Source organism: Bombus pascuorum, chromosome 4 (assembly GCF_905332965.1).
Source record: "Bombus pascuorum chromosome 4, iyBomPasc1.1, whole genome shotgun sequence".
NCBI classification, from domain to species: domain Eukaryota; kingdom Metazoa; phylum Arthropoda; class Insecta; order Hymenoptera; family Apidae; genus Bombus; species Bombus pascuorum.
This window is the reverse complement of record NC_083491.1, coordinates 1,938,482-1,965,847: the sequence shown is the minus strand read 5'-3', so window position 1 is coordinate 1,965,847 and position 27,366 is coordinate 1,938,482. Positions and strand designations below refer to the sequence as shown.

The 27,366-nt window shown below is 36.9% G+C and overlaps 1 protein-coding gene across 1 annotated transcript in view; it reads right to left on the bottom strand.

The window, feature by feature from the left end:
- LOC132906223 (neuroligin-4, Y-linked-like) overlaps window positions 1-27,366 on the bottom strand; it is a 374,014-nt gene that overhangs the window by 264,486 nt on the left and 82,162 nt on the right. The window lies entirely within an intron of this gene.

Here is a 27,366-nt window from a genome sequence, read left to right as displayed (position 1 = left end):
ACGGTTACACGGATACGTCGAAAGTAAGAATTTTTTGAAAATGTCACTTCTATCAAGCCGACGTACTTAACAATACGATATTTACTTAACAATAAGAAAAAACGTATTTGAGCATCGAGAGAAATCAACGTAACACAACCTAACCATCCATCGCTTCGACGAAACCGAATAAAACCGGAGTCGGAACAAATTCTCCGACAAAGGCCAATTCCCCAACCCCGCGCCATCCATTCCAACCCACAAACTCGAATTTCACGAATCTAGCATAGAAGAAAAGATCCACGGAAGAAACCTCCGTGGTTATCCAAGATGATCAGAAGCCTCGTAATTCCACTTACCTTGGAGCGTGATCGGTGAAAAATAGGGTTGCAAAGGAAGCAGCCAACTCGACGGTTGAAACGAGAAAAACGAAGGGGAAATGCCCGGGGAAAGCTGCGACGAGGAAACACTTTCGACGGCCACGTCGTCAAGTTTGCCGGTGCCAAATTTAAGGGTCAAAGGAAATGCAAAACGCGTTACCTCGACACCGAACGAACGGCTCTCGCCCCTTTTCAACCCTTCGCTATCGCACGAGAGAAACTCGCGCTTCGATATCCTCGTGTATGTTTGGTCGTTCTGCAGGTTATGCATATTGATGGCTTCTGACGTTTTACATGCTCTCCGCGACCTCTTCGTGCGTTTCAGACGGACGTTTCAACAGAGAGACGAGCCGTGGGTGCGAGGGTTGGGTGCACGAATTTCCAACGAATTTGTCGCGCCAACTTCACAGCGAGTTCGTGTAATCTGCGAACGCGTGTCATCGGTGCATGGTCGAGTTTCTATTCTTTTTTTGTTTGTTTGTTTGTTTTAAGTTCCTACTAGTAACATGCTAGTCGTGCACGGAGATTTAACAAGAATTAAAGGGTGGTCTTTTTACTCGGGATGTTTTTTCAATGGCGGAGGAAGAGTTCAGTATGGTTGATCGTGTTCGCGCTTGGTACTGTGGCACCATCGTTATTAATCCTTTGAAAGGTCTTTTTAGCGAGATTTATACCGACAAGAGAACATCTGCGAATTTGAAACGCAAGTTTTGACGAAACCTACGTACAATGTTCTTTCTGCAAAAATATTTCACGCGTATTTCGAAGAGATGAAAGCATCCAGCAAAGTAGTAGCTACCAAAACATATTCGATGGAACATCTCGAATGCTATCTCATTATGTGTGTGTTACGTAAATGTTATGTAAATGTGGAAACTCTGAAAAGAGCTGGTTTTGTTGCTTGTCGAAACTAAACAATCGAACTCTGTTAGTTTATGATACAGAATTCAGAACACTGAATAAAATACAGAATATTATTTTAATCCTACGAAACTTCAAATTTAAGCGTAGGTTTTTGTTCGCTTCGGAGCTAAAAACAACGACATTCGTAATGAAGCGCGGCGTTGAATATTAATGCAAAAATAATTCGCCGACTCTGGTGGAAAATAATTTTAATTCCATCAAACTGCTGGCTATTAAACTCGAAGTTGAAGCAAAGTTTCATATTCGGCTCGAAGGTAGAAAAATTGGCTTTTTAAACTTGGAACACGACAATTTAAGTGAATTCAAATGAAACAATCGAGGTAGCGGTGTTTCCAAGCCTAGAGAGAAAAAAGTGAGTTATGTCGGTAAATGGACACGGTAACACGCGATCTGCGAATAAAACAAAGTACAGGGTACATGTAGAAAGAATTGAGAAGATAAGAATCAAGAGTTAAGCTGAGTAGGTAAGAGGAAAGAAGGTAGTTCGAACAAAAGTACCGAGATCGTGACGAAAATAAGGGAAACGGTGAACTGTGAAAGCATTACGGGAAAGAAGCAACGACTTAGGAACGAGAGAAAAATAGATGAAGAGAAAGTTCGAAAAGTAGGAAGAAAGTGCGAAGCACGAAATAAGAAACACGATGTGATGCATATCGATGAGAGGAAAAGAGAAATATTAGTACAGTTATCGAAGACTAAGAAAGGATCTCGCAGAGGAAATTGATCCATCCGTTTTATGCAAATATTTGTTTGTTTTGCTTTTAAGATTTATTTTATATAGTTTCGATTCATGTTATATTTTATACTTTGATGATAAAAGTTGAGCTAAAATATAATTCGCGTAATTCTGACTACCTTATGCGAGATTGTTTTACAATATCATTTAATAAAATTTCACTGAACCATAATAACATTACAATTAGAGAGAATGAGAAAGGAAAATTCAAAAGAAAAATAATGCAAATGGCAAAATTTTTAATTTGATAAAACTGTGGTTTAAATTAAACCTTAATAACGTATATTCTTTGCAACTTGCAGATATGAAATCTTTTAACTTTAATTTTAAAATACAACGTTACAAAATAGATTACTGTATGCATATGCACATACCGATAAAGATTTAGAGATTCGCGACAAAAAAATCTCTTTTAATAAGTTAGAGTTTTCATATCATATTGACAGATTTTTCTTCCTTTTCTGTCATTAATTATCTATTATATTATTAATATCATCGACAGAATTATTCGCATAAACGATTACGAACCTACTCTTCTCATTAGAAAAAGGAATAAGAAACCTGCAACTTTTCCCTTTCGAGTAAAGTCGAAACTTTCTCTCCATTTTATCATTTTCAGACGCTAGAGGTGATCGATGGAAACTTCGACGCCGCATCAAGCAAACTTCTCTCCGTGGGTGCATCAAACGAGATGCCCCGCGTTCACGAGTATCACTCGATTCCGTCGAAACAACGGCTACGTTGGCACAAGGATGGGTTGGAATCAATTCAGATTCGAGAGTACATATTGAACTTGATCCGATGGAAAGCCATCTCGTCGAATATTTCGTCGAAAAGACTCTCGACGCCTCGCGGCGTAAGGCCGATATCCGACTTTTCTTTATAAATTTCCAGAGTCCTTCTTTCCATCAATCGCCAGCACAAACAACGAAAAAGAAATAAGTAGGACGAGATGAACAGGTGGAAAACGACGAGGGAAGAAAATGTTCGAAAGGGAAATATGTTAATGAAAACGTTTGAAATCTCTTTTGTGTCTACAGTGGCTCGCTAAAGTATTATTATACGCTATAAGTATAAGCGTTATGCGAAACGTTTTGAAATTTCACTAGTGTCGCGATGAGATGCAATTATCATAATTATATCGTTAAAGTTTGAAACGGAAAAAAGGAAAGAAGAAATACGCATACGTATACAAGATATTTATTGGCAGCATGTATTTTGCAAAAATTGCAAAAGTATTCGAATAGACGATTAGCCATTATATGGATAAAAATCGATAGTTAATTAGAATATCCAAAATATCTCTCATGCGCAACTTTCCGAAACTCATCGATGGAAATGAGAAGAAAATGAAGCATGGGGAATATTAAAAACACGTGACCACGTGTTTCGAGGCAAGCAGCAGCAGGAAAATTGAAAAGCGAGACTATGGCGGTCGCGATTCTCATTCAGTCGCCACTTCGCGAACCCCATTGTCTCTCGGATGTATGCGAATATACGGGTAGACGCGCGGAAACAGAACGTCCGCGAATGCATATTCCGCGATTCTGATAACGATACCCGGTGCATCGTATAACGGGTGGTGAGCAAAGAGAAAGAGACGGAATTGTCGTAGAGGAACAGGGGCTTTCAAGGTGACGGGACAAAAGCCAGTCGTACGCGCGTCCCAATTATGTTGCCGAATGCGTTAATTGATATTTAGCTAACCGGTGGACACCAACGTTACGTATCTTCCCAAATCTTTCTCTTTTATTTTATCTAAATTCAAAAAACGTTCAATTTTCCCAAATTATTTCTTCGTATTGCACGCGACTCTACACATACGTGGATAAGCACGTAAAAAAAGAAACATAGAAACGTCGTTTCCATTGATCTAAATACGTTAACGATGAACTGCAGGCATATTTCACCGTCACCGATATATCTGAGATTTTCGTAACGTAAACGTTATACGAAGCTAAACGCAATTCATTGGAAAAGGGCAGCAAAATACGGACAGCTGCAACGATAGAAACAGTTGACAATTTTCTTCGATATCGTCCGAGACTTGGCTTTTACGTTCCCCCTTGGAACGACGGACGAAAGGAACGGTGCGAAGGGTCAATATTTTTTGAACATACATAGCCTTACGACATGCCGCCTTCCGGTAAAAATCCCAACGATTACACGGCCACGCCCCATGTTGGAAGAATAAGCACTCGCATGGCCCGCGGCAAATCCATTTTCTCTATACTATCCATGCTTTGCGCGGAAAACCCCCGTGTAATCCATCCACGGCGTTTCTTACCATTTTCCATTTCTAACGCAATTTTCCATGAACACGTGGGCAAAACGAGGAAAGCAGTCGGATGTAAAACGAAACAGGAGAAATCCTCTTACGCAAGAACGATGATTCCTCAGACACGCATGACAGTTGGAATACTCGTGTCTCCTGGAGCTGTGTAACGAAGCATTAGGAAATTCTGCCAAGGTAGACAGCGTAGCCTGGGCTTTACAAGCTTTCCAGATTTTGACGAAACGATATTCTTCCTTTTACGTTTCAGAGGAAGATTTCGAATTAGTTCTGGTAAAATCACCGGTGGTTCCATCCACTGCAATTCTACTCGTATCGGAGTATGGTATACAGTCGTGTTTAATATGAAAATTTCTGAATTTACGATATTTCCATTCGCTTTTTAAACATAATATACACATAAAGCTACTTATCTCAATTTCGTCGACTCTGAACATTTAATGGTGTGTTTAACGCAGAAGCGTTTTCTCGTCTCGAAACACTGGAGACATTTCTAATTAAAACAAACGATCCACCTAATCGAATTTCGGTTATATTGTAAATAGAATCCCGACATATGCCAATTTACTAACACTAAATATCGAAGAAGTCAAATTATTCTTTCATTCTTTTTACCCCAATATTACTTTAACTTGCCACGATGTAATCGAAATATTTTTTACGCTTCTAGCAAGAGCATATCATTCCCTTTAAAATGCCGTTTACCTCGTTTCGATATGACTTTCAATTCCGGAGATATTCTCTTCTCTAGCGAGATACAATTTCAAGCGTTTCTCTATCGCCACCCTCGTTGCTCGCTTCAGCCTTTCGCTCGCTGCTCCTCCCTAACCTGCCTTAACGCTCGCCACGTGTACGCTGGTCAGCGACAGACGCTGAGTCTACGCTTTTCCCCACCATCGGCGCATCGTACGCGATTCGCGGAAAAAATGTAGGTCACGGCGTCTTCCTGAAATTCCGCTGTCATTCACCCTCCCTGGTGCTCGGACACGCTGTGATTCTAACGGAGCTATCTCCGGAACCAATCAACCGATCGACACGAAACAAAGTGCGTTGTCAAAAGCACACCTCCTGCTATCTCTCAGATATCCTGTCGATTTTATTCTCTTCATTTCACAAGGCAGGAATTTTATTTAAAAATGAGATATCGTAAAGTTAGAGCGAGAGGTACTCTTATTGGTTTTGAGTTTAATTTCATTGGTTGGATAAGGTTCGTTCGGATATTTGGAAGAAAGTTTGATCGAATTTGAGATTTCCTGCAGGGATAGGATTTTCTCTTGGGATGCGTATAAAGGAAAATTTTTAATCAACGAATTTCTTGTTATTTCGATCGTGGATAAATCTTGAATCATAGTTCCCAAAAGGTAATTTGATTATCTGATTAAACGACTTCTCACCTGGTTCGCCAACCAAGTACGAGTTTAATAAGAAAGTAAATTGGACCGACGAAGTCGATAATATGAAGAAGACAAATAGTAAAAACAGATATACAGCAAAAAGTTCTACGTCCAAGTTTCAACCACAAAGTACCACTGTTAATAACTAATGGTCGTTGGCCACGAAGAAAAACAGCTACTTTCAGTCGATGTAGCCGAAGCTGATTAATTTTTCAATCAACGGAGCTTTTTTACCTTCTACGAAGCGAAGTTGGTCCTTTTCAGAAATTAGAGAGACTCCAGGTAAAATTATTCAGGATGTAATGAGAGAAGTAAAGTATAGATCAGTTGCAGCTTCTGAAGTTCATCGATATTTTATACTTTTGTTTCCATGGAAAGCAAATTGTCAAATTTTTATACGAAATATTTCCCCATTTTTTATTCCTTCAAAAGATTGTTAACTTTACCGTAAGATCCACCGTTGGTCGACACAGAAATCCTTTTTCCTTCCCCGAATTTTCTATTCATGTAGGATTTGTTCCTCGTAAAATTTTCATTTACATAAATCTTTTCCTTTAAAATGTAAGTTTGAAAATTCCTCGGGGAAAATATTCCCCAAAAGATGTGGGGAAATACTAAAAGAAGTGGACAGAAAATCACCGGACAAAAAACGGAAACTAGGTCACACAAGTAAGAAAGAAACTACAACGCTACGGCTGTGAACTCAATAACACTCCAGAAACAATGGTGCAGGAAGAAATTCAACAGGAAATACTGGAAGAAAGCGTGGAAAAACTAATCGAGAAGGATAAGAATAGAATACTAGGATCCGCGTATATCGAAACTTACAAAAGTATCGAAGATATGGAAATATTCGAAAGGGCCGAGTACGTAACGACGAGCGCTTCTCTATTGGCTAAGCATAGAACGACACGACTAAGAGTGTTAGGAAAATTAAGGTGGACAACAACACGAGAAACCGGGTTAAGGCACAGAGTAGAAGAAAACTTGCCATGCAGGATGTGTGACACAGGGGAACTGGAAAATACGACCCATATATTAATCAAATGTCTCGTGTACAGAAAGGTCGAGCCGAAGATGCTCAAAAAACAGAAAGTGGACACAAACAGAAAGAACAAAAACACGGAGGAGCAAATATGGAACCGACAAATTTCGTAAAAGGGAAGCATGAAAATAAGGTCACTATACCTAGGAGAGTAGACCCGCAAGCAATAACGAGATCCCTGAAGAAACCAAATACCAAAGTAACCGCAAACCAATAGAATTACGTCGGAATATGGTGACACAGGGGCAGTAAATAACAATAGGTGTAGGGGAGCATAAAGTAGACTGTGATAAAAAAATATGTCATAATGTAGTATAATAAGATAGATAATAAATTATGACAAATCAAAATTCGAATATATTATAATATAACATGGTAATACGGTAGGGCTTAGTGCTTTTTTAAACGTAAGGGGAACAGATAAAAAAGGCAACGGGAACCCTCGTTAAAATACGATGGAACGCTTGAAATTTCTCTCCTGATAAAAGTTTTCACTTAAGTAAAATGTTTCCTGTTACAATTAGAAAATTTCCTTCGTGTCTGGGTATCTTGTTTGCCTAAAATTTCATTCTCACAAAATCTTCCACTCGCTCGCGATACTAATTTCCTTTAAATCTCTACAAGCGGTTCACTGGGAAATGCGAATTAACTCGTCATTAATATAATCAATAGCTTAAACATATCAATTCGTTGAAACATCGATTCCTGATTTTAATTTAATCGTTATATTTGTACATTCGAAATGTTCAATATTAAATTTATATTCATTAGAATTGAAATCATCTTAATTAAAATTAATTCGTGGTAATTAATTTTTCGTTCGAATTCATCAAAATTTTACTCAAAATTAATCCGTTCTGATTAACCCGAAGCTAACAAGATCTGAACAAAATTAATTTCTGATAATTCATTTTGGATTCCACAATTGGACGAATTCGATATTTTTAATAATAATTCCATTAAAAGCTTAAGGAATATAATCAACGATTAATATCTTTTCTTTGTGCTCTTTTTTCTTTGTACCAATGTTTCGATACACCAGCGCGATATAAACGTTATCGTACCCGATCCATTCGCAAAGAAAGATAGCGAATGAAAGACGAAATTAGGTTTTACTTGCTTAGCGTTTAGCATGTTACTTACTCTCAACGTGGATCGTTAACTATTGCTCGATACGCGAATCTGATTAATCTTATGAACGATGTTACATAGTTCTCATTTTCTGCTAGCCCCTTCGGCCATTAAGTTGAATGAAAAGTAATCCGCGAAATTCCCTGAGCAGCTTAACTCTAGTTGGATCGTTTATCCGTGCATTTATTGCACAGCAATCGCCGGAATAACGTGTTATCTTCTTTGTCCTGGCAAAAGTGCTCTTTTTATTGCCGAATGCTTTTACAACGTAATAAAATTTTTCTGGAGGAATATGCAAAAAAATATATAAAAAAAAATTATTAATATTTTGTCAGGATTTCTTGCATTTCCGACAAATTTTGAATTTTTCACAGACAAGAAATATCATTCTTTCTTAGTATAATAATACTACGTGAATTTCAACTTATATTTAAGAGATATTCCCAAGTCACGTAACTAATAGGAAATTAAAATTTTTCCTTTGAAAAACTTCGTTTTATAATTACGTGAATTAGCTTCGACAAGTTTTCCCATTCTTCTAATAGGATTTTCTTAATCATTTGCAACCGGTTCGAACAGCAATGGAACGCATTAAGATAAGTCCTCTTAAAGAACTTAATCTTATTTTAAGTCGAACGGGTTCAACATTGACTGATTCTCAATTCTGTCCTCGTTACTTTTCTTCTGGGTTCTCGTTATCGCGATAACACGTAGGAAATTATGTTCCTGTCCGTAAGAGTTCTTTTTCCCTTCCCCTTCAAAAGCGAAGTTAAGTCTCATCGTTGCTTGTTGAACGAACACGTGGAATCGCGCGTACTAAAAAAATTTTTCGAGCTTCAACTGCTTCCAGGATTGAACTATTTCACGTTACTTTATCGTCTTTGTGCTTCAGATAAAAATTCTTCCTCTATTGTAAAACCGAGTAGCAGAAACTTTGTAAAATTTTGAATAAAGTTGAATTTTATTTTGTGATCTTGAATACAATTTTATTATTTTTACGTAATTTTAATACGTAGAGTTTTGCTTACATTTCTTAAGTTTTGTATTCTCTTTGTATTAATCTTTGAAGATCCGATTTTTTAAAGAATAATTTTAAATCTTCCGTTTGAATTGGAGTGTTGTGTAATTTTTGAAACAATAATTGTGGCTTCAGGCAAATCTTAATTTGATTTTCCTCTTTTTCTTTTTCTTTTTTTTTTTTTTTTAGGTCTTAGAAAAACCTATCCTTCTTGTTTAAAATATTTATTAGACAATATTATCATTGCATAATTTTATAGAATATTATTAACTTTATGTAAAACGTTGAAAATTCGATCCGTAATGGTGAAGTTAGTTTTATGAAATAAGATAAGGATTTCGAGACTGATTAATTTGTGGAAATTAACCTTATATAGGAGGACAGATCTGATGAAACTCGAAGCGGTGGATGGATCTAATTAAGTTGCCTCGCAAATTACCGTTGCCTGTAATTAAGTAGCAGTTAGTAGCAGTCCGATTGAACACGGTTGCTCTTTTCGCTAGACTGACCAAGGATAGAAAATTAACAAATTTCTACGCTAGCCCTTCGAAAACAAGAAACTAATTGCCACCTTAACATTTACGTCGTCAACTTATATCTGTCGCGTCTTTATTCCTGTTTCTAGCACGAACCAATAATTTTACTTAAAGAAACAGTAATTCTCTTAAAAAAAGCTAATATTTTACACCTGTTACCTGTGAAACACTTACCTGTAACTTTTTAGCAAAATCTAAATTATACTGAAACAAAAATATTTTTCAAACGAAAGAAACCACAATACCGTGACAATTATTATATCACGGTGACTAATAATATTACGAACAATACGATCCATAAACTTTCTGTTTCTTCTAGTTTCTAAGTCTCTGCTGTCTTATTTCCTCAAGTTCGAATTACCGTTGTCATTCTCGCTACATTTTTATTTAACTTTAAATTCATTTTTGTTCAAGTTATTAGATGTATGAACAGAGGAACGCGTAGATAAATTGTAAAGCAAAAACTATATTTTAATGCAGAAGTGTAAGTACAAGTAGGAATATAATTTGAGCTGGTCCAGATCCGCACGCTAGTAGTGTTACCCTATGACCGAAAGCCCCGAAGCCATCGTCGCTTGTCTACTGTCTATGGTCTGCCTTTTGTCTATACGCTGTTGTCACACGCTCAAGAAGGCCACCCGCTCAGTAATCGGGTAGACGAAACATCCTGCATACCACAGCTATCGAAACAATAACCAGACAGTAACGAAATAGCCGCCTCTGATACACAGCCGACGATAAACCCTTCAAAGGGACTAAAACCTCAATATAAAAACCCTCTTAAATTAGCGCTCGACGCATTATTCTGTTGTAGCACTTTCAACCGTCACACTAGTGGATTTATATAATAAATTCCATTATCGTATACGAAGTTCAATTTCTTCACCTTATTCGTGAAACGTTCGAACTGCGACGAGAGGAGATTACCGGCGATCTATAGATTTCGTGATTTCTTGTGTCTCCGACGTGACACTGTCGATGGCTTCAGTGTTTGAGAAAACTAAAAAGACCAGATGTAGAGTTTTCTTAGAAGTGGTGATCACTTCAACAATGTCACACAGTCGAAGATTACTCTTGAGGTTATTAGATGTGTGAACAGAGGAACGCGTGGATAAATTGTAAAGTAGAAAACATATTTTAATACAGAAGTGTAAATACAAATAGGAATATAATTTGAGCTGGTCCAGATCCGCATGCTAGTAGTGTTACCCTATGACTGAAAGCCCTGAAGCCAACGTCGCCTATCTACTTTTTATGGTCTGCCTTCGTCCCAGTCTTTTTTCTATAAGCTGTTGATGGCTTCAGTGTTTGAGGAAACTAAAAAGACCAGATGTAGAGCTTTCTTAGAAATGGTGATCACTTCAACAATATCACACAGTCGAAGATTACTGTTGAGGTTATTAGATGTGTGAACAGAGGAACGTGTGAATAAATTGTAAAGTAGAAAACATATTTTAATACAGAAGTGTAAGTACAAATAGGAATATAATTTGAGCTGGTCCAGATTCGCAAGTTAGCAGTGTTACCCTATGACCCAAAGCCCTGATGCCATCATCACCTGTCTACTGTCTATGGTCTGCCTTCGTCCCAGTCTTTTGTCTACAACGCTGTCGATGGCTTCAATGCTTGAGAAAACTAAAAAGACCAGATGTAGAGTTTTCTTAGAAGTGGTGATCACTTCAACAATAGTTCATATACATAACTGTTCGTTATTTCAGATAATCTCAGTAAAAAGAAGAAATAAGAAAGAGCTAATTTATTACACGTACATAGATTGTATAACTGTTTCTCAGGAGGAATAATAATTCAATACCTAAAACAATCTTCTTGTTTCCTCCATCCCTTTTGTCGTCGTTACTCGATTCGCAGACACGTAAGAGCCTTAGAACGGATCAAGCGAACGCTAAATAAATCCCAGTTCTTCCCCAGCTGTTCCGCCGATTAATTTCACGCCGAATAAATCTATTCTCTGGTTTGGATCGCCTTTCGCGGATTCGTCAATTCGATCGAACCTTCTTCGCAGCCGAACGTAACCGATTAATTATTTTCAACGATCCTCGCAAACATTACCGGGTCTCAAATTTCAACAATTTAAAAGCTGTGTGAGATTTACGCGCCGTGTTCGTCGCGGTATATCCTCTTGACCCATCGTTCTTTCGACCACGAAACGATCGATGCCCTCGTTTAATTGTAAATTAACGATTCTTCCATTATATTCCTTGTCGTGGAATTGTTCACTTTGCAAGAGGAAAGGGACCGAGGCAATTTTAACTTTAATGCGAGAACTCGGTACGAGAAGCTTCAGGAACGTTACTTTCCATCTATTTTTTACAGACTGTTTGGAAAACTTGAGTGAAAAGTTCTATTTCTATTGCACGAGATGATGCGAATGAATCTTTTGATTCCAAGTTTCGGATGTTCCTTAAGCAATGAACCATCAAACGTTAGAATTATTTAGTTTGTTACCGTTACAAGTCTCGAATTTTTTCAATGAAAAATCTGACGATTACATTTGGCAAATAACGAAATTTCCAAGTGATAAAAACACATAGGTGGCAGGACAAAATTAATGCGATAACGTATATGCATCTTTAGACAGTTTTAGTATTAAGAAAAATGTGTTTTATGTTTTATATGTATTTCTTTGTACATGCGTTTGTGAAAAATTCGTATCGTTTTATCTTCTCTTTTTTCGTGTGTTAATAAAATGGATTTCTTCGCATGTGTATTTTTTTTATTTTTCTTTTTCGTTCGTTGCACTTTTAATACATGTTTTTAAAAATATTTCTTTTTATGGAACCGTGTTCGTATTTTTCCTCTGCTACATTTGAGTAGTAAAAGAACAGTGTTTCAGCGGTAAATAAATGTATAAATATTTTGTATCCTAAAATCAATATTGTCTAAAGCAACATAGAAAATAACAATTTTATACCGAAAAAATTGGAAGCAATTTGTTAATAAAAAATATATGCTGAACTGTTTTTTCAAAAACTACCGGACACCAAAGTTTCACCGTGATTGGTGATTATCAGTTTACGATGTTTCTTTGTAAATCTCCGAATGAAAAATCGACAGCAAATTTGCATTTAGTAGTGATTGCAACTAATTAGAAGATTTCAATGTTCCATAAATTATCAACATCTCGTATAAATAGCGTCATTTCGCGTTGGAAAAAGAACGACGTTTCTCGATTCGAACGTATCTGGACCGGGTTTTATGATACTTAAATCAAATAGGTGGAAAGAAAGAGGGAGAGAGAAAGAGAGAGAGAGAGAGAGAGAAAACGAAAAAAGGAGTTTCTCTCGCGTGGCGTTAGTAGAAAGTTTGACATTCATGAGAGAATTTTTAAAGTTCACGCCCAGGAGAATATGAATGTTTAATATCCACGATGCATGGCGTGAAAGAGACGAGTGGAGGAGAGGAAACCGCTGGAGAGTACGCGAGAGCAATTTGATTTTTCTTGTAATGGGCTTTACGAGTGTAACCCGGTCGGCTAAACGATTTGCATAATCTGAGCGCGGATCTGTTCGCATATTTACGGCTGCTGGAATACGGAAAACGTTATCGATCAAGTTGTTTGTTCGAAATTAATATCAAGAGATTATTATATTTACTGGCATATTTCTCGAAGGAAATGCTAATGAATATGGGAAGAAATATTGGAGCGATGACGAAGGTTACATTCAGATTGAAGATTGACAAATTTGAGATATTCCACTTTATAATAAGACGTTATAATTATTTTATAAATATTTAATTTGGTAAAAAAAAAGTAAGAAGAAAAAGTGAATCGTAGGGGTGCTTACTACGCTGTTTGAGAGAGTGACAAAATTGAAAGACTAATACTTTCCTAAATTTATAATAACTTCAGAATAGTAAATATATTTTAATAATGTCTAATACCCGGAAAATTATTACAACTATAGAAGTGGTAGTAATAGTATACGATTTGGTGAGTACAATTTGAGCGAGAATATGAACGGGAAAGTTCTGTATTTTTGGATAACGAATATGACTAGAGGATATTGTTATTTTAAACAATTCATTGTCATAAGAATCTCAGAAGAATTCGTAAGATATACCGGTTACGATACAATTCTGATATAAGAATTTCCAATGGAAATAAAATTTCTTCGTTCAAGACCATAAATTCTTGTTCTTAAATGCATACCATGCACTACAGGTACAGTTTCCTTTTTTCTTATTTACGACGATCGTCGTTCAGTCAAATAAACGCGTATTACGTGCCCGAATGCTTATTAAATTCCGTAACTCAACCCGTCTGACTTTTAACGTCCGATTCTACTAGCAGGATAGAATTTCACAGGTCGAGCCGATGATAAGCCGGTGTTCGTAAATATCAGTCAAAACGAAGGACGACATCTTTCAGTGGAGAGATAATGAAGCTTGCAAGGAGAGGGGAACGTTGTGAATAAACAGAAATAACGGACATTATAATTTACTCGGACGAAGAAAGAGGAAAATGACAATGATCGGTATATTGAATTCCATTCGGAAGGATAATTGGAATTTCAACGATAAGAATTTAATAATATGTCAGTTCGATTGCGAATAAAGTCATAAGGAAAGGACAGTTTCGTAATTTTAAAATACATATATTAAAATTTAATATATTCAAATATATTATAATTAAAATATTAGTAGCTATAATAATTATAATACCGTAATAATAATTATAATTTATGTATAATATATTACGATATATCAGACACTTAGATACTTATAACAAAGTCCAACTTTTACACCTTACTACTACTACTTACTAATACTACGGGAACAAGTTTCCGTATATCTAAGACTTCGGAAGGATTTAAACAAAGATTTAACTCGCTTCCAACTCCGACATTTTTTCAATCCTCCAGCCTGTCGATTAATAATTTTTAAAATTAACTATCGAGGTTGACTCATAGAGGAACGAGTGGATGAATTTGTAATAGAAAAATATATTGAAATAATTACAGGTATAGCGTATGTTGATCCAGATCCTCACTCTTACAGTGTTACGATACAATAGAAAGAAGGATAGGGAGCACGTTCATATATTTATAACGAAGGACATTACCAAAAAGTCACCTTGGTGTGTAGCTGTAGCTGAAGGCTACAAGAAACAGCAATAGGAATCTACTTACAGCTCTTTTGTTTCTAGACCTTGTAATGTCAAGGGCACGATAATATGCACCTTTTGGATTTTTTGTTTCACTAAATTCTATTCTCTTCGTAACAGCGCAGTTCATGTTCAGGAAAAGGTGTAGAGTTTTTTTTTGAAGTAATTACTTTAACATTAACATTACCTTTAACCCTTTATATCGTCAATCTTATATTAAAACTTCCTTCGATCTCTCGCGTCTTTTTTTAACATTTTAAAATTTTTTTAACAAGAACCATTACGATAATACATTTACCTAGCGCTAATCTACGATTTTATCGACCGAACAGAACTCTGCAAACGACCCTTTCGCGTACCCTTAAGTTCCATACAATTCCATTCAGAAGCGCGGATTCTCCAGCAACACAATACGAGATCGTATTAAAGGTAAAGAATGTAGGGAAAAAAGGAATGGAAGCCCACGCATTTTCCACGAATTCTCCATTATACGGAAGAATCATAAATCCTTCGATAACACTCGCGACGAGCAAACGACGAACAAACGATCGTTGCTCGTCGAGACAGCGGCAAAGGCGTCGCGACTACACTTTATAACGGGTTCCGTGATAAAGGAGGATGGCTGTACATGAAAATACGGCGCATAGGACGCTTTTGTCCCGTGCAAGCTGTCGTTAACCCTGGTGTGGCTTCTGGTAGAAACACGATCGCAAGTGGAACGACGGCCGACCACGTCAACGGACGCAACAAAAACAACCGTCCACGCTTATCCAACGCTGGCCTGGCTTCGGCACATTCTTTATTTTCGTCCGACTCGAAACGCTGCCGAGAATCTTCCCGTCGATTGAGCCTCAATACCCGCGAAATTAGGTTCGCGCGATTCCCGTTGCTGAGCTACGACCGCGAGATCTCCGAGAGGAGGTTTCGATTGGCTCAGGAAGGATGAACCAGATGGCGGATAATGCGTTCGCATGATGCTTTTGTTGTGCTCTTCGGATGGAAAGAAGTTTCGATGGATACGGAGGGGTTGCCCTCGACTTCTTATTGTCGGCATGGTTTGAAATGAAGTTCCGGAATTTTATAGGAGAATTGGAGGATTTTAGTGGATTTTGCGAAGAATTTTCGATGAGAAGATGCAGATGATTTGGATAAGAAGAACATTTTTTTTTATTATATTACGCGTATTATATTTTGTTTATTTGAAATACAACGTACCGTGTGTCACGGAAGTAAGAATTTCAAGACGCTGCGAGGGAAATCGTGGCTTTCGCGACGAATCGTCATTGAATTTTAATGGGATTATTAAAACCGTTCCGATTGAAAAAAGGAAGAAACGGAACTTATAGGAGCTTATTTTCATGATATCGAGGAGTATTACGAAGATGATAGCACCCGCCAGCAAGCTTCTCTAATGAGGAAAAGCGGATGAGCAATCGGGCGAAAAGAAGTCGCTAGCTGTTATTCTGCAGATATTTCGTCCCGTTTCTTCGATCCTCCGATATAAAAATGGAAATGCATCGCAGCTTATAAATAATAAATGGAGACGTTAATTTAAAAAATTCCATTTTAAGGCTGGACTTATTCCACAGTTTCAAGCGATATGGTGATACTTTTTAATCTCTTCGCTTTCGAATCTCTCATATTTTGGAACGTATCGTCAAAGAATTGTGACAAGAAACCACATGGACCTTGAGTTTTAGTAGCGAAAGATCTTCATCCCTACCTTCGTCTTATCAAGAAATTTCCGAGATACCAGGAAAGCTTCTTCCGTGTTCGAATAACGTCTGAGCGAGAGATTACGCTGCTCGAATATGCCACTGCCATTACCACGGGCCCATTTTAATTTAAATTCCTACCGCGACTCCAGAGAAATTTCGATTCTTACGTCGAACGATAAAAGCTTCGAAAGATACCGCCATGTTCGCACGAGTGTAAGGAGATAACGCTGGTTATTGCCGTTCTTCTCCTTTTCCGAATCTCTTACATCCAGCAGAGGTTCCGTTCAAGATACCAGCAACCTTTGTCACAAAACTTTGCTTCTGTATCACCCAAGATTCGCTTGCGGTGCTTCCCCTCGAAACATATTACTCGATTACAGGGCTCACGTTATAGAATCGATGGTAACTGGCCCAACATCTTCTAATTTCCTGCAAAGGAAATTATGTTCGATGGAAGAGTCGAGTAGAAAAATATCACAGTCGTTCCTATCGATTGAAAACACGAACACACCGATTTGTAATTTATAGCTCATCCCGCGTTGCATCTTCTATAATAAAATACAAAATAAGTAGCAAAAAAAAAAAAGAAAAATCTTTGGAAGGTTACCAAGAAATTCCATAATGTAATACAAAATAACCTCGGTAGAGATTAAAACTGGTCCGATAGAAAAGAAAACTTGGGGAAAAAAGACGTAACCAAGAAAAATCTCCAAAGTCTTCGAAATCTGCATAAACCACCGCGGAACACGAATTACCTGCTTCACCCGCACGAATAATTTAAAATAGTCTGGCACAAGCCTGCTTCCACCATGAAACCAGTAAAACCAGCAAGACCAGCAACAAGCAAGCGTAATAAAATCGACGTGGAATAAAAACTCGCTTCGTGGCTCGTTTCCTCTTCGTCGTTCGCACCTGAGCGTCCCCTATCATCATCCACCCCGTTGCAACCCCATTTCTCCTCGTCGTTTCGTTCCATGCACCGTTTAAATCATTGTTAACTTTTTCCCTGGAAAGATTAACGCTATGTCGCGGGCAAAGCGCCAAGCGGAAAAAGCTCCTCCGCGTTATCGGTTTCATCTTGCTCGTAAAACACGCGTCGAGGTCGCGACACGTGCAAAAGGTGCAGCACTGACGGTGAACCATGCTATGGTGTTTATTCGTGCACGCGATTATTCGTCGGCCATCGATCATTGGCAATCGATCGTTATCAATGGAACGTCACTGTTTATCCTGAGCAACAATTAACTTTTCGCAATGATAAATATTTGCCATCCAATGGCGCCTGTTAACCGAATGCAGTGCGATCAACGTTTCGTTAGGGACGAATTTGATAGTGGAAGGTGGCTGATAGAACTGATTTCGCTGTTAATGCTTGTTGACTTATGGGTGGAGTGCGTTTGTTGTAGTTTTATGCATTTTTAAACATACACGTAGATATATACATACGTAAACGTGTCTTTTCTCTTGAAGAAAGAGAACCGTTTTAGGTGTCTTCTCCTCTTCGTGTGTATTAGGCAACATGTGGTGTTTACTTACATTTTTATAAGGTGTTTAAAGCGTACCTCGTTTTGTTTGTTAATAACGTAGTCATTTCTTTTTCATAGTTAACCAACCTGTCGCAATATTTGTATATTTCGCGATGTTAATTCTCGCTTGGCTAAAAATTCTAAAAAGCAACGCTAGTTTTTAAGCTTTAAAACTACGAATGCTCAAAACAAGTAGATTAATATTAATCTTAAAAAATAGGATATCTTAATTGAGAAAATTTAATAGAAATTGTAGAATATAGTAAAAATGCTAAATACAAAAGAATAGCCCCTAAATCGATCAGTCTTAAAAATTCACATCTCGTATAACATGAATTCCTTGTCAAAAATCTCTGTAATGTAATAATATCTTATAATAACAAAAACCAAGAATCCCGCGCTTCAGTTTCCGTCTTTTAATCGAGAAAAAAACCACGTTGTCCCTTATCGACGTTTATTTTTTCTAGTTTTCGTTAAATCGCGCATAAATCGCGCATAAATTCCGCGCCGTTAGACAATTTTTGTTTTTCGACCAAGCTTTGCCTTCGTCGTGTAGCGGGTAGCTTTCGTAAATACTTTTCTCTTTTAGATGAAAGAATACGAGCTACATGGACGAACGATCGTGTCAGAGAGAAAGAAAGGGAGAGAGAAAGTGAAATGCAGGAGAACACGTGGTGGGAATACGCGAAAAGTTGGTCGCGAACTGCAGAATCGTCGAACAAAGACGAACATGATATGCCCCGCGAAAATGTGACCACGAACGAAACTTTTATCCCAAAACCCAACGCTCGCGTTTATCGAGGTGTTAACTTTGAAAGAAATTGCGATTCGAGACATTTCTACGCTTGTTTCGCTGTGTCTGGCGAACTTTTTGGAAATTTTACCAATATTTTCGAATTTATATGTTATCGAGAAAAATTCGTTTAATTTTCACTTCAGAATTTATATGCATAGAGGAAACTTTATTTTATTTCTACTTAGTGCAATTTCTCATCGACGAAACAATATTTTTCCAGTTCCTCTCGTGTATATTTGTTTCTTTTTTACTTTCATTGACATTATTAGGGTAAACTATTATTTCGAATTTTTGGCATGGGAGATCCATAGAAAACTGTACGCTTAAGAGTCTAGGTCTATCATACCTTCGTAATTTGAATGGAATTCAGAGAATGTATTTTATTTTATTGCCACAGTGAAATAAAACCTGTCTGAACTTTAGAACGTTCTTACTGATTATTCGAAAATCATTTACATTTTACATAACATTTTCTCAACACCATCATCGTGGACATCGTCGAATAATTTTTTAAGAAACTAATTCAGTACTTTCTCTCATTCTCTTTTTCGCATTAAGCAAAACTAATCTGCATTTTCGAGTTCCTTTTCTCTGCCAGTTTCACCCAAACGACCTCATGCGATGGTAGTCGTTTCAAAAAATTTGCTAACAAGGAAGAATCATAAACGAGCAAACGTTTCTCTATGAACACACAAGAACGGTTATCTAGAAGTTCATTTCCATGTAACACACGTACGATCGATTGTTGAGAATCGTGGATCTTAATCGCCGAAATAACAGTAAAGGAACACTTCGATTACACTTAGAATTTATATTAAAATAGTTTCAGATTTATTTAATAAACGATTTCCAGAATCTTCGTGGATATACATTTGCACGCGTCTCAGCGCTCTCTTTGTCTCGCTATCTTCTATACTACGCTACTAACGGAACAGTTGCATTCGTCTGTTTTTCGAGACACTGTGCACACACATACTTCCATACACTCATACTCACATACGTGTGTTACTACTACGTGGCTAATCTAGTACAGCACACAAAATTATACGTATCTCAATATCGATAAAGTTCCAACACGTGCAAGTGTTTTGTGAAAGTATTGTACATGTTTCGACGCTATTATAAGATCACTAACGTGGATAGCCCGAGATTTCTACGCTGTGCGATGTTTAAGCTTCGTTTAGACGATGGACTTAGATTTAATCGGTTTAGTCGAGTCTCGATTAGCCGGTTTAATCGACGCGACGCTCGGTCGTATCGCGACGAGCTTTTCCCTCGGGAAACGCTGCACCCATCGACTTCCGGATGACGAGCTTGATTCCGGTCTCGTAACTTTCACCCGGCTGCCTTGGGAATCGATCGTTCACGTTCGAAAGAACTTTTCGGGGAAAAAGACCAACGGCTAAAATAAAATTCTCCAACGTCTATGAATAAAACAATGTTAATTACAACGTTAATTTGGATGATGCGGAATTGACAGTTGGAATTGACAATCGATGTAAAATCTCACAAATGAATATTCTTGTAATTTTTAAGCAAAATTTCACAGGCACGCGTTTTTACAGTTGTTGATGTTGACTGATAGAAGAACTAGTGGATGAATTTGTAATAGAAAGATATATTGAAATAAATAAATAAATAAATGTATAAGTTTATGCTGATCCAGATCCTTACTCTCATAGTGTTACAATACAATAGAATCGATAGGGAACACGTTCATATATTTATAGCAAAAGACATTACCAAAAAAGTTAACCCTGTAGCTCTAGATAAAAAACATTAGATTATACAATACAATACAATACAATAGAAGGGAACACGTTCATATATTTACAGCAAAGGACATTACCAACAAAGTTAACCTTGTAGCTCTAGTTAAGAAACATTAGATTATGCAATACAATACAATACAATAGAAGGAAACACGTTCATATATTTATAGCAAAGGGCATTACCAAAAAAGTTAACCTTGTAACTCTAGCTAAGAAACATTAGATTATACAATACAATAGAAAGGAACGCGTTCATATATTTATAGCAATGGACATTACCAAAAAAGTTAACCTTGTAGCTCTAGTTAAGAAACATTAGATTATACAATATAATACAATACAATAGAAGGGAACACGGTCATATATTTATAGCAAAGGACATTACCAAGAAGTTAACCTTGTAGCTCTAGCTAAGAAACATTAGATTATGCAATACATATAATACAATACAATAGAAGGAAACACGTTCATATATTTATAGCAAAGGACATTACCAAAAAAGTTAACCTTGTAGCTCTAACTAAGAAACATAAATAGAAATCTACTTATAGCTCTTTTGTTTCTAGACCTTGTAACCCAAAACACAATTTATATTCAAGGGCACAATAATGTGCACCTCTCCTTATTTAGAATATTTTTTGTTTCACTAAATTCTATTTTCTGCGTAACAGCTGTCTCCATGTCACGGATATACAAAAATAAAGATATAGAGTTTTTCTCGAAGTAATCACCTCAACAACGTTCATTCATTCAAACAAAACATATTTATACGGTAAATAGTCTAAGATTTTTAGAGACGACTGTATAAACGTAATATATTACGAAGGGGGCGCGAAAAGTGGGCCAAATATCGACTGGCAAGGATATTATATACTTGTGGGTGAGCACATAGGGGATAATTGAAGAGCGCGGATAATAGACGTTCGGATAATCGAAAATCCGGAAACTGAAACTCCGTTAGCCGAGATCCTCTTGTATCGCCTTTACGTGTCTGCGACGGATGCATCCGCGATATAGCTGCACGCATTGGAAACGGCCTTTGCAAATGTTCGCCAAGGCAACCGCGCAAGAAGCTGCCAGTTGAGCGTGAAATCGAAATTCGATTCTGCCACAGTGACGGATTTTGAAATTCGTCGGCCAAATGGATATATCTCAGAACGATGTATGACGATTAGTCCACTTCAATTAGACGACGATCAATTACGAATGACGATTAATTAATGGCTGTCTGGTCTCTGGTTCGAGTAATCGTCGTTTCAAATTAATTATCATAAAGTAGCAATATCGATCTTGACATTAATTCGTCCATCTTAACTATCAAATTTATTTTATTTCATATTACGTTTGGAGCGGTTGCTTTGGTTAAAAAAAGGAGATTTAGAATTTCTTAAGACCTTTTTTCATACAATTCTCGCTCCGATCTCTTCCATACAAGTTTTATCTCTCAGATTGGAAAACAAAGAAGAATCAATCAGAAAAAGTATATAAAATTGAAAATTATACTAAGCAGACTCGAACATTGCAAATTTTATCGTCGCAAATCCCTTTATGTTCTTCCAAACTCGCGTTTATCATTTTAATCGTATTTCAAAACAAACGTCGTTCCGTATAAAACTGTATAATGATCTCTATAGAATCATAAACGTAAAATCCAATCTCCAACGAACCCTCGTCATCCGTACCAAAAAACATCCCCTAAAAAATACCCTCGGAAAAAGTCATTCGCATTAACGTGACCATCGAAACTTAACCTATTCTTCCATGAAAACACTCCCATTTTCATCGTAAAGTAACCCAAAGGGAAGCACACGAAACGTGCTTACAGAAGCACCCCCTTTCCACCTATCATCCCTCTTAATCTTCTCTTGGAAGGGTGAGCCCTTACGAGCAGAGTTATTCGTCCGCACCGATTCGAGTGACAAACCCTTGTTCTACAGCAACCCCTGTATACATACCACCAATTCCATTCTGACCGCCACTCCCACCGGCTAGAAATTTTTTTTTTTTATTTTGCGATCCTTAATTTAGATTTAAAAGCGCATCTTAGTACCACCGAATTATAAGGGTTCGTTTCTTGTTTTTCTTCTCTTCCCTTTAATCATTTTTATCGACGGTTACTAAACAAATATTTTAGCGATTAATCAAAGAGCAAACAATGAAACAATGTAAACAGAAAACATAAAAATCTAAACGAAATAAACGAAGAGAGTGATACAGTCACGTTGTTTTTTAAGATGCGAAAAGCGGAGAAAACGACGCGCAAGATCCGCTTTTATTTAGAAGAGTTTGTTGCAAATTTCTTGAATCGTCCATAATGCGATTTAGTTTTTGAAAACATTTATTAGCGTTAGAGTTATAAAGATATTCGTTGTTTTATCTAACTAAAAATTCGACGTCGAAGCGTTATTTGCCCGAGGTCCTCGTACGTTCTTGATAGTCTTGGTAGCTCGATGATCAGCGAAACATCTGTAAAAGGAGCCACGATATCTACATTTAAAAACATCGATACGAACGATCTTCGAGCTTTACGAAATAACCAATCTTCTTGCCTACCTATCTCAACGATATCCGGCTAACAAGTTCCACCAACAGCGGAGCGCTAAATCCCTCATCCACGGGAGCAGATTAAATTCTTTTTAATCACCTTTCGTTAGCCCGTCTTTCCAGCGCAATCTCAAGAGCTAATGCTATGGATCCAACTTGAAATTTAATGCCCTGCCGACTTGCCCTGAAAAAAGGGGCAAGTAGACGTTTATAAAACAAACGAGAAACAATCCACGAGGTTGCTTTTTAGGATCAACTTTTAATGTTTCGTATTTTATAGCCAATTAATTGAACACTAAATACGATTGCTGTCGATAGATGCCAAAACGAAAATTTTATGAAACACCGCTGTCGAATCGATCAACCGTATCAAAATTTTAATTGAGTTTGAGACGCGGCAATCGTTTATCGACGTCTCCATTTCATATTATATTCAACTTTGTCATTTTATTCGCATTTGTGAAAATCTACCTGTGTTTAAATATATAAATTGACCGTTTCATCGTGCAGCTCGTGTGTCGTACGAACACATCGAAAACTATAAATCCTTGAGACTTATAATTATTACGACGATAGATTATTAGCGAGAGAATCAATTTCATCGATTCAATAATTCCGCAAATGAATTATAGCCGTCTTTGCTTTGCCTAAGAGTCGACTATTATAGCTCGATATTGGTAGAAATTTATCAGACTATATCGTCCAGCTGCCGAAGCAAGAAGCCTCCATTTCGAAAACATTTTAACAAGCTTCTAGAGCTGCTGGAAGACGAGTCATAAAGCGATAGGGCAAGTGGGCGGCAAGGAACGCGAACGTAATCGCGTCGTTAAAATACCGTACGGATCAGAGAGACGTCGGACGACCCGGCATAAATTACAATCGTGCGGAACACCGACGAAGGGATGGAATTTCCTCGGTGCTCTAACGGCGAAACTCGGTGAGTTATTGTCGAAGCAATTTACGAAACCGCAGCTGGGACGACCACGGATCCAAAGGGCCAACTTTTCCCTGGGAAGAAAGTCCATGGAAGAATGCAATTTCTTCGGTCTAACCGTCCCGGTCCCGTCGTTGCGTCCCATTTAGCCGAATGTCCGGTGCGTGTCACGAACAAAGAGGTGGACGTGGACGAACGAAAAATGCGCCGACGTAACGCGCTAGAAAATTCGAATAACGAAGACGGATGAGGGTTGCAACGAGTTGCGTTTAATATCGAAGGAAAACGAAATATCAGCCAGGCGGTGAATTTCTGCTTGTTTCGCCCTGTAATTTCTACGGAATTCTCTGTTTGCGCAGGTACACGATGTGATAGAGTAAATGATAGCGAAGAAGAGATATGGTCAGAGATGATATATGAATTTACCAGCTGTGTATTCGATGATGTCTGGATGATGGTGGAAATTGCTTCGCGATTTCCTACCAAATAAAACAACATTGCATTGCAATGGATTTTAATTCTAAAAATATTATTGTCAGCAACGAAGGTGAAGCGAGAATTGTGTAGGTTGTTCTACGGGATGTTCAAACGTTTGGATAGATTGATAGTAATAATATATTTATTATTTATTTTTACTTGGTCCGTGCCTTTCGACTTTGGACGAATTTTCGGTTTTACATCTTTTATTTTTTGCTTAATCGTGCTTTTTACATTTTCTCCTTCTTATGGCGTTATCACCTTATTGACTCCTCCCTTATATCTATCTAACTAAACTCTAAACTCTTTTCCTTTTCTCTATCTAGATTGATAGTAATAATTTATTTCTTATGTATTTTTACTTGGTCCGTGCCTTTCGACTTTGGACGAATTTTCGGTTTTACATCTTTTTTTTTTTGCCTAATCACGCTCTTTACATTTTCTCCTTCTTATGGCGTTATCACACTTTATTGCCTCCTCCCTTATATCTATCTAACTAAACTCTAAACTCTTTTCCTTTTCTCTATCTAGATTGATAGTAATGATTTATTTATTATGTATTTTTATTTAGTCCGTATCTTTCGGCTTTGGACGAATTTTCGGTTTTACATCTTTTATTTTTTGCTTAATCGTGCTTTTTACATTTTCTCCTTCTTATGGCGTTATCACCTTATTGACTCCTCCCTTATATCTATCTAACTAGACTCTAAACTCTTTTCCTTTTCTCTATCTAGATTGATAGTAATGATTTATTTATTATGTATTTTTATTTAGTCCGTATCTTTTGGCTTTGGACGAATTTTCGGTTTTACATCTTTTTTTTTACTTAATCATACTTTTTACATTTTCTCCTTCTTATGGCGTTATCACCTTATTGACTCCTCCCTTATATCTATCTAACTAAACTCTAAACTCTTTTCCTTTTCTCTCTCTAGATTGATAGTAATAATTTATTTATTATGTATTTTTATTTTGTCCGTGCCTTTCGGCTTTGGACGAATTTTCGGTTTTACATCTTTTTTTTTGCCTAATCACGCTCTTTACATTTTCTCCTTCTTATGGCGTTATCACCTTATTGACTCCTCCCTTATATCTATCTAACTAAACTCTAAACTCTTTTTCTTTTCTCTCTCTAGATTGATAGTAATGATTTATTTGTTATGTATTTTTATTTAGTCCGTGTCTTTCGGCTTTGGACGAATTTTCGGTTTTACATCTTTTTTTTTTTTACTTAATCATGCGTTTTACATTTTCTCCTTCTTATGGCGTTATCACCTTATTGACTCCTCCCTTATATCTATCTAACTAGACTCTAAACTCTTTTCCTTTTCTCTATCTAGATTGATAGTAATGATTTATTTATTATGTATTTTTATTTAGTCCGTATCTTTTGGCTTTGGACGAATTTTCGGTTTTACATCTTTTTTTTTACTTAATCATACTTTTTACATTTTCTCCTTGTTGTGACGTTATCACCTTATTGACTCCTCCCTTATATCTATCTAACTAAACTCTAAACTCTTTTCCTTTTCTCTCTCTAGATTGATAGTAATAATTTATTTATTATGTATTTTTATTTTGTCCGTGCCTTTCGGCTTTGGACGAATTTTCGGTTTTACATTTTTTTTTTTTACTTAATCATGCTTTTTACATTTTCTCCTTCTTATGGCGTTATCACCTTATTGTCTCCTCCCTTATATCTATCTAACTAAACTCTAAACTCTTTTCCTTTCCTCTATCTAGATTGATAGTAATAATATTGTATAAATATGGAATTGTATTACAATAATGATTGCTATACTTGGATATATATCAATAGTAAATTAACGACTAGATGCAATATCTGTTTAGATTAATCACACATGTTATTAATTTAAATTTATTAATCTAAATTATACGTTAAATTTAGATCGTATATAAATCGCGCATTAAATACTTCAACTCACATATCCACCAGCTCAATTAAGTACATCTATGATAATTATATTTTATTTGTCTCGTTCTCAAGATGACAGGTGTCGTATTCTTGCCAGACGTTCTATCGTAGATGCAACAGACGAAAAAGAGCAAAAGCTTCAATTTCATATTTTCGGAGCGTGTTAAAATTCCTAAAATTTTACACGGATTGGGAGATATTATGGGGAAGGCGCGAAGATTGTAATCTCTTCGAACGAGGCTGTTCGTGTAATTAACATCGAACATTGCTTACAGATAAGTTCGTTTGGTCGTCCAATTATATATTAAAAGTTTCTAAGAGGCTTTCTTATTTGACATATAACTCGATAATTAAGTAACTTAAGGACAAGAAACTTTGAAATGTTTAAACGATTCTATAAAAGTACGAACAGCAACTTTTATATTACTTAATGGCTCTTGAAAATATACTACGATAACTATCTCGAATTTTATAATTAAATTACATCTTGTAAAAAGCGAACAACTGTCCGCTAGTTTTCTTAGAAAATATTGCCCGTTGTCAGATTCAAACTAAATCTCAAAATATTGTATTTTAGATATTGGAAAGGCGGTAAATATTAACTCATATTATTGATTCTGTGAGATTCTAATCCCCGTTCAAAAAATGCTAATTCTATATAGTTGTCCACTCTTGCGTCAGGAAATACCGTACAGCTACAACGTTAAAGGAACGAGCCGCAGGATTTATATTTGCATGATTCTGCGATTAATCACTATTAGATGGCGCTTTGGCCATTTTTTAAGAGATTAAACGACAAATATAATCGCCACGGCACGGCGATTCTATCATAATCCGGAAAGACGAGATTCGATGTTCCACTCGAATAGAGAGGCATTTCACGTCGACGAGCGGTCTGTTCGTGAAACGTGAAAAATAATAGTTCGAGCCGTTTTATAGCGGTACGGTGACATTAAGTCCGGCTACGGCGGATTGGGAATGAAAATTTGATAAATCCACGCAATGAAAGCGTAAAATCCTTGATTGTATCGGTTCCATTGTGCTCTTCCACTGTGCTACCTTGAAAAATGAACTCGGCCCGTTCGTACTACGAATAATTTGA